Raw genomic sequence first — 9407 nt, 5'->3', positions numbered from 1 at the left:
TAGTTCAACCTAAAGAGTATTATTTTAAAAGTTTTAATGTTCTAATAGAATTACTTGCCTCTTAGTTTCCCACTACTGAAAGTGTTCAAACTGGTACTGGATTGCTGAAAAGTACTCAGGCATTAATCTGCTCTCAATGTGAAGGAAATGTTTCTACGCTAGATGATGAGTTGAATTAGATGAACTTGAGGGCCCTGTCCATGCTAAGCTTTTGTGATTCTATGGCAAGAGATAAAGACCGTGACTCAGTGTATCTCCTGAGTTTATTTATGAATAGGAACTCACAGAATATGACTGATGGTCTTGCCAGGTTGTTGTTGTTTTGCTGCTGTTGTTTTGTGGAAAGACCTCAAGTTACTGAAAGGTGAAATGGCAAGATTAATTTAATGGAAGAATGTCTCTTTGACATCTTTCTCAGACAGTGACTACTGGTCAGTCTGTGTTGTTAAGAGAGTAAGGCTCACCAAGCAGCAGGGGACCCAGGAGGGCAGCAGGCTCAGTTATGGCTGTCTCTGGTATTTCATCTTTTTTGCAAAATAGCAGAATGACCTCACTGTAAATTTATGGAAAGACTAGCACTCTCCCCCCTCAAAAAAAGAGCAATATTCCCAGCTTCCTATCTTTAAAATTTTGTTATGTTTCATTATCACAAATTTAATTTGTGATAATGAAACATAAACTTAATTTCCAGAAGGATAAGAGTGCTGTAGCCTTGGAGCATCAATCTTGGCTCTTCCATTGTTATGGATCTATTAACTCAGCCTTTTCTTTCCAAGGTGGAAGATTATAATTCTCCATGTTGTTGCGGCTGGGCTTGGTCAGTGGAATGTGAGTGGAAGTGGCATATGTCATTTCTGGGCAGAAGCTTTCAAAAGCCAGTTTCTTCACTCTATTCTCTTTTCCCTCAGCCACAGTCTAGGCAGTGGTCGGTCCTGAGGAGTTGCTTCATCTGCCTGGGTCCCAGAATGAAAATGATGCAGAGGGGAGCCACAGCTGGTTGTTATGATCATGTTTCAAGAGTGAAGAAACATCTTTTGTGGTAAGCAACTGAGATTTGGGAGATTATTTGTTATTGCAGCATAACTGAGAGCATCTTGACCGATACAAAAATATATTAGCTTTACAGTAGTTTAAGAAATAATGTAAGTTTCTCATTGATCATGATAATCATAGTAGTTACACTAACAGCTAACATGAATCTGCAAATTCTATATGCAAGGCATTGTGTTTAGTACTACCTTTTCCACAGTCATTTGATAGAATGAATATTATTAACATAATATATATTTTATAGATGAGAGAACTGAGGCAGAAAATTCAAGTAATTTGCTGAAGGTCATATAGCTAGTGAGTAAACAGCACTTAAATTTAATCCTGGCATGACCAATCCGGAATCCAGCTCTCAAGCAATTTCCTGAGTTGTTATTCCTCATTGCTCTAATTCTCAAACTTCTCCTCTAGATGCGGTTTTTAAAAAATTTTTATCAAGTTTATTGGAGTAATGTTGGTTAATACAATCATATAATTTTCAGGTATACATTATAATTTGACATCTGTATATTCTGTTGTGTGTTTACTACCCAAAGTCCAGTTTCCTTCAGCTACCATATATTTGACCCCCTTTACTCACTTTACCCTCTCCCTACCACCCTATATTTGACCCCCTTTAACCATCTACCTACCCCTTCCTCCCCCACTCCCTACCCTCTGGTAACCACTAGTCTATAGTCCATGTCCATGAGTCTCTGTTTGTTTGTCCTGTTCATTTGTTGCCTTTAGATTAATATCCTACATGTAAGTGATATGTGATTTTCAACTTTTTCTGTCTGGCTTATTTCACTGAGCATGATTATCTCTAGATCTATCCATGTTGCTACTTGTACTGTTGATTATAGCTATTCTATCAGGTGTGAGATAGTATCTCATTATGGTTTTGATTTGCATTTCCCTAATAGCTAGCAATGTTGAACATCTTTTCATATATTTATTGGCCGTTTGTATGTCCTCTAGGGAGAAGTGTCTATTCAGGTCCTCTGCCCATTTTTTTATTGGATCATTTGTTTTTTTGTTGTTATTGTGTTGTACGAGTTCTTTGTATATTTTGGATATTAGGCCCTTATCAGAGGCGTTGCCTGCAAATATATTTTCCCATTCAGATTGTTGTCTTTTTACTTTGTTGATGATTTCTTTTGCTGTGCAGAAGGTTTTTCATTTGATGTAGTCCCGTTCATTTATTTTTGCTTTTATTTCCCTTGCCTTTGAGGTCAAATTCATAAAATCCTTTTTAAGTCTAAGGTCCTTGAGTTTCATTCCTATGTTTTCTTCTATGCATTTTATTGTTTCAGTTCTTATATTCAGGACCTTAATCCATTTTGAGTTAATTTTGGTGTGTGGTGATAGACAACAGTCTAGTTTCATTCTTTTGCAGGTGGCTCTCCAGTTTTCCCAGCACCGTTTATTGAAGAGTCTTTCCTTTCTCCACTGTATGATTATGGCTTTTTTTGTCAAAAATTATTTGCCCATGTAAATATGGTTTTTTTTTTTTTGGACTCTCAATTGTATTCCACTAGTCCATGTGTCTGTTTTGCTGCCAATACTATGGCGTTTTGATTAATCGCTTTGTAATACAATTTGAGGTCAGGCAGAGTGATGCCTCTAGCCTCATTCTTTTTTCTCAGGATGGCTTAGGCAATTTGGAGTCTTTTGTGCTTCATACAAATCTGATGATTTTTTGTTCTTTCTTTAAAAAATGCCGATGGAATTTTGATGGGGATTGCATTGAATCTGTATAATGCTTTAGGCAATACGGTCATTTTAACTATGTTAATTCTCCCAATCCAAGAGCACGGAATATCTCTAGATGCTGTTTTGAGGAAAGACCGAGATAGAGAAAAAACAGTTTTTCCTTTGCTTCCCAGAGTAATGGAAACAGAATCTAAAAAGATCCCAGAAGGTGGTTGGCTGTGGGACATTTAAACCAATAGCAAGTTCCCCTTGTTTGACCTCTCTGCTGGCATACACCAAAACCAGGATTTGTTTCGATCTGATCAAACACCAGGCAGATTGTGATCAGCCGCAGTGACTCCAGACTGGTTGCAATAAGGTGAAAGGCCAGTATGGAGGCTCAGTTATGACAAGGCCTTGAGAAAAATGGCATGGTTTTGGTGTTTTGGGGATGTTTGGGCATAAAGAGACCAAAGAAACTTGTCTCTCTTTATGGATCTGCATGAAAATATGAAACACACAGGGAAATCACGCCAGCAAATCCAACAGCCTAGCTGGGATGGTATATGAAACAGCGAGTAGATTGGAGAATGTCCTAATAAACCACAAAATGACCACGGAAATAAATGGGCATAGTTTTTAGCCATATTGTTTAGATATCAGCTGTTCTTTCTGAAACAGTCTAAAATATACTATATCATACTTGGAATTTTTAAAGCCCCAGGGAGAAAATTGAGAGGCCACTGTTTTTTGCCCCTAGCAACTCTATATGCTTTCTATTCTAACAACACTTTTTTTTCTCACAAAACTAGCCATGTCCTTTTTTTTTTCTCCTAATATTACTATGTATATATGAAATTCGATATACCCACAGTGTAACTGAATTGGTCCTTTTTAGCAGGAGCATAATAGTTTTGTGATTAATTTCATTTACTTCGGATTTTTTGGGAGGAAGTTACTATTACTAGAGTAGGTTCAAAGTAAGTAAAATTATTCACCTACCTGAATAATATCAAGTGTGAGTGTGTGTTGGTGGGGAGGGAGGAGAGAGAGAGAGAGAAGAAAAAAATCTGCATATAGCATTCATTGATCTTTTTATCACAGTAACTTTAATATCAGTATCCTTCCAAATTAATCATGATTTCAGTTCTTTGGCAGAAGTACCAGGGTCACAAGCCAATGAAAATATATAAGGGAAGAGGGGGCTCAAGATGAAGGAAAAGAATTTTCAACTTTCTCCAGAAAGTAATATAGATTTTGGTTGTTCTTATTGTTGTTATTCCTCTTTTTCACCTCTTCGCCTTACTTTTATTTTTTTTAAATAGTAAAATATACATAACATTTACCATCTTAACTATTTTTAAATGTACAGTTCGGTGACATTAGGTACGCTCACATTGTTGTGTAATGATCATCATCATCCAACTGAAACTCCGTACCCATTAAATGAAAACTCGTTTCTTCCTGGCAACCACCATTCTACTTTCTGTCTGTGAATGTGACTACTCTAGGTATCTCACATAAGTGGAATCATGTAGTATTTGTCCTTTGTGACTAGTTTATTTCACTAAGCATAATGTCTTCAGGGCCCATCCATGTTGCAGAATATGTCAGAATTTCCTTCCTTTTTTAAGGCTGAATAATATTCCATTGTATGTATATATCACATTTTGTTTGTTTATTTATCTCTGGATGGGTAATTGTGTTCATTCCACCTATAGGCTGTGGCGAATGATGCTCCTATGAACATGGGTGTATAAATATTTGTTTGAGTTCCTGCTTTCACTTTTTTTGGGTATATACCTAGATGTGGAATTGTTGTATTATATGGTAATTCTGTTTTAAATCTTTTTAGGAATTTCCATACTGTTTTCTATAGTGGCTGCACCATTTTACATTTCTACCAGCAGTACACAAAGGTTCTAATTTCTCCACATCCTTGTGAACCCTTGTTCTGTTCTGGACTTTAAGGGAAGGGGGGAAAGTGAAGTGGAAGGGAAGGGAGGGAAGGGGAAGGGAAATTGAATGGTAAGGGACAGGGGTTTCATCTTACCTTTCTATGTTCTTGGTAGTTCTTTATTGTCTTGCTTTCTTTCTTGCTTTTTTTCGTTCTGTTCTTGGTTTTTGTCTTTCTTTCTTTCTTCTTTTTTTTCTTTTTTCTTTTCTTCTTTTCTTTCCTTTTTCTTCTTTCTCTTTCTTTTTCTCTCTTTTCTTTCTTTTTTGATACTAGCCATCCTAGTGGGTTTGAGGTCTTATCTCATTGTGGTTTTGATATGTAATTCTCTAATGATTAATGATATTGAGTATGCTTTCAAGTATTTATTGACCATTTGTATCTCTGTTTTGGAGAAATGTCTATTCAAGTCCTTTGCCTATTTTAAAATTGGTTTATTTGTTGTTTTGTTGTTGAATTGTATGACTTTTAAAAAATATATTTTGGTTTTTAACCTCTTACCAGATATATGATTTACAGATGTTTTCTTCTGTTCTGGGGGTTGCCTAATCTATTGAAGTTTTAAATTTTAATGCAGTCCAATTTATATTTTTCTTATGTTGCCAGTTCTTTTGGCATCATACACAAGAAATCATTGGTAAATCCAATGTCATGAAGCTTTTCCCTTGTTCTCTTTTCAAAGTTTTATAGTTTTAGCTCTTACTTTTAGGTCTTTGATCCATTTTGAATTAATTTTTGTATCACCTTCTTTTGAAGAAGAAAGAGTAGAACATTTTATAGATGTAACTTGCTGTGTTTAAATAATTATGTCTGACACTGTATGAAACTTAGATAAATAAAACATTCTGACCTCAGGATGCTATGCTAAGAAGCAGAAAGTGACCTTATGGGAGAGTAGGAATAAGCTAAGTTCACTCTGAGGAGCATCAGATTTTATAGTATACTTTGTATAAATCATAGCTGAAAGACTGCACAGGAGAAGGTCACAAAATGGAGGATAGCTGACAAAAGTGTGGTGGACGACAAAGGCTGCTCAGACACCGTCGTGTGGAAAGGGCTGCTTATTGGGATTTGTCTCCTCGAGACTCTAGGACTGTAACCATAACTATCAATTACTCTCTTCTGTTCAAGCACTGTACAGTAGTACCTGAAGGGAGTATTTTAATTCCAGATTTTATATAGTGACATAGAAAGATATATTGAGAAGGCTCCTACATATAATGTAGGAGCACAGGCATATATATGTACTGTTAACTTTAGAGTAGGTAATTTCTTATAGCTAAGGAAAACGTCTTTCTACTATTTCTGTCTGGATCCTCTTCTTTCTTGATTTGTTCTGTGGTTCTGTGCTAAGCCATGTTAGTCCATGTGATACTCATCACTACCATGGCTCAGAATAGCTATACTCATTCATTACAGAGAATTTTCTGTCTCTTTATTTGATATTTCTTGATATTTAAGAATAAATATATTATCATATCACATTACCCTTCTAATTTTTTTCTAAAGCTCTTTTCACTATCTCAAATTGTGTATTCATTGTACTACTAAATTTAAGCTCCATGAAAGCAGAGGCTTGTTTCCTTGCTGCATCTCTACTACTTAGAACCTTACCTGGCACCTAGTAGGCACTCAGTAAATATGTGCTGACTAGATGAATATATTTTTAGAATTTAGTTATTTTTATTCCTGTTTGATACTGCACAAATCCATACAAGTAAGGGTTTCTAAGTGTACAGTGTTGTTCTAAATTTGTACTTTTAAATATCTTCTAAAAATGTGTTCTCCTCTATGGCCCTCTGTGGGAGGCTTTTTCTATTTCCCTGGTTTTGGTAGAAGGGAGATAACTTGTGAGTTGAGCACTCCTAAAGAGGCTTCCTACTGTTCAGACATGTAATCCCTCTCTGGGCACTTCTAGTGCCACACCATTAAAAGTCTAGCCTTGACCACACAGTTGGATTCTTTCACTGCCTCTGAAGTTAAATGGTTTAGTTCTTTAATTCCTCCTGGGAGCATATATTACAGAGAGGCTGCATGCTCTGCCAATAACCAACACCTAGGTACCCTGGGCAGGTTATAAAATTTCCTTGTGCTTTATTTTTCTCATATGCAAAATGAGGATAGTAATAGTATCAATAATTAAAATAGTTTGGGTCAAGCCCAAACTATGCAATAGACTTTAATGTTTAATAACAATCCTATGAAGTTAGTACTATCATTGTCTTCATTTTATAGAAAAGGAAATCGAAGTATAGAAAGGTTAGGTGCTTCATACAAGGTCTCACAGACACTAAGTTGTGGAGCTGGAATTCAGATTCACTGGATTAGACTGTAGCACTAGCACTTTGGGCCATATTCCATCAAGGGAATATGAAGAAGATAAGAGATAAGAGATAAAAATGTAAAGTTCTCAGCATAGTGTCTGGACCAGAGTCATTACTCTATAGATGTTGATTGTTGTTAACATTTTATCTCCCTCTGTGACAAATATGAGAGGTATTCTGAAGACCACAAATACCAGTGAAGTGGACAAAAAGGGAAGAAAGATATTTTAACTGGAAACAGTTTTAATGGAGGTGAATCCTGAGTAGGGAATAGAAGATCTGAATAAACTCAGTTCTTACATAGTGAACCAGAGTAGTTTAAGGCCTTCGATTGACTTTGAGAAAAGTCTGTGAAGGCAGAGGCAGTTCTATATGTAATGCCATTGAAGGAAGGAGGAGAATGCCTAATAATGGGGAAGTGATCTCACCCTCTGTTCTAAACACATCAGTTATGGGAAGAAAAGATTTCCATGACAGAAGTGCCAGACAAAAGTGAATAGGGGCAGGAAGGAGAGGTGCACCAAAACCTGAATAAAAAATCCCTATGGTTTGTTATCCTCCATGTGTTTATTATCCTGCAGATTTGTAAGTTCTTTGAAATTTCAGCAGGAAGATTAATGGAAGTGATTTCAGTACGGGAGAGACAACCTACTGACATCAAATAGATAAGATGGTAAGATATGGCACTTTTGCAGAAAGCAAGAAGACATATTTAAAGAGTTATAGGATCCTTCTCATATATTAGAGAAAACAATTTGTTTAGGTAATACTCTAGCACATTGCTGAGACGGTTGAGAGATTTGGGAGATGACATATAAGAAACATGCAAAATAAGTTATTTCAAAACTTGATTTAAGAACATAGAAATGCAGACATGTAGCCTTACATAAAACACCCCAGAATAAGAACGTTCACTTTTGGGGAAGAGTGGGAGAAAAAGTTAACCTGACAAAAGCTAAACACCCAAAGAAAAATTAAGAAATAAGAAGTAAAAGAGAAACAGTTTGAGAGATGAGGTAGGATGGCATTGAAATGCTTTTCTTTGTGATCTCACATCACCACTCTACTTCTCAGGAGACTAGAACCTTCCTTGGACAAACATTTCATCAAGGATCTACTTGTCCAGTTCTTAGAGGAATGTAAGCCACGATTAAAAAAAAAAAAAGATAGGAGATCAAGGTGGTCACAACAGAGCATACAGAGGATGAGATTCAACCTCCATCTTATGCTTTAGACTAAGCAGGCTTCTCCAGCTTCAGTGTGTTGGTGAATCACCTAAGCAGCTTGTTACAATGCAGACTAAATTACAAGTCCTTTCTATTTATTGCTTTATATAACCTGTAGAATACTAAAAAGATTTGCCAAAAGACACGTGTTTCCTCTGAAAATTCCTGCATTAGGTTTGAACAATGTTTTTCAATCTTGTTTTCAGCAACTTTTCCCCGGTCACCACTCAAAGAACCTTTTAAGTTGTTTTTGACTAAAAGCCTCACTCATGAAATTTTAATACCACAGTTATATTGTATATCTGTATGCATTGTATGTATTTCTGGTTTTATACATGACATGAGTAAGATTTTTTTGCTCATCTTCTCCCATCTCAAGAGCCAATACTGGCTCCTTGGGAGAATGTATGGATTAGAAGGATGCACATCAGAGTAAAACTATGAAAGCACTCAAAATATGTATTATATTCTCTCAAAATATGTATTTAATTGAGTTGCAGTGATATAGCAGAGATGGCCAGTTACATCCCCCAGTTCATCCTTCTTTTATTCAGTAATCGATTGCAAATTTTTAGCTAAGTACAACCATCAAATTGAGGGACTATATTCCCTAACTTCCCTCAACACCTCCCTTTGGCTAGGTGAGCACAATGACACTGAACTAAAAGACTGCATTTCTTAGCCTTCCTATGGACTCCCTTTAGCTACCTGACCAAGTTATGGCCAATGAGCCATGAGCAATGGGAGAGAAAAAAGTGTCTACATTAAACTATATTTTGAAGGTTCCTGCTACAGCCGAACCTAACACTAACAGATACAAATTTCATTTTTATTACATCTTTAATAATAATTAATTCTGTTCAGTAAATTTACATTTATCAGGCCTTCTCCTTATGAATTTTTCAAGATTTCTTCCTGTGCCCTTCTTTTGTGTCCACCTCCATAATTTAATGACTGGCATTAAACATTTGTATAGAGGTGCATGCAGACAAAAAAACAATGATACTTCGTATGTATAATAAAAGCTACAATCATGGTGACTACAGTGGAAGTCCACTAATTTTGAATTTATGACATATAGCCTCTATATAATTGAATTTCAAATAAAGGGAGTTCTTAACGAAGCATTATTGAATACAGAAATAATCAGGAAGTAGTTGGAAGAGAGGAAAAGGAGGA

General features: G+C 36.0%; 1 long non-coding RNA gene across 1 annotated transcript in view; it reads left to right on the top strand.

The window, feature by feature from the left end:
- Nucleotides 1-919: 919 nt before the first annotated feature.
- Nucleotides 920-9407, top strand: part of LOC107501191 — a 57914-nt gene continuing 49426 nt past the window's right edge. The window contains exon 1 of the long non-coding RNA XR_001594702.2: nt 920-1039. This is a non-coding gene — a long non-coding RNA (uncharacterized LOC107501191). The remainder of the gene's footprint in view (nt 1040-9407) is intronic.

This window comes from Rousettus aegyptiacus, unplaced genomic scaffold, assembly GCF_014176215.1.
Source record: "Rousettus aegyptiacus isolate mRouAeg1 unplaced genomic scaffold, mRouAeg1.p scaffold_m13_p_3, whole genome shotgun sequence".
NCBI classification, from domain to species: domain Eukaryota; kingdom Metazoa; phylum Chordata; class Mammalia; order Chiroptera; family Pteropodidae; genus Rousettus; species Rousettus aegyptiacus.
The sequence above is the reverse complement of the archived record's forward strand: the minus strand, read 5'-3'. Positions and strand labels throughout refer to the sequence as shown.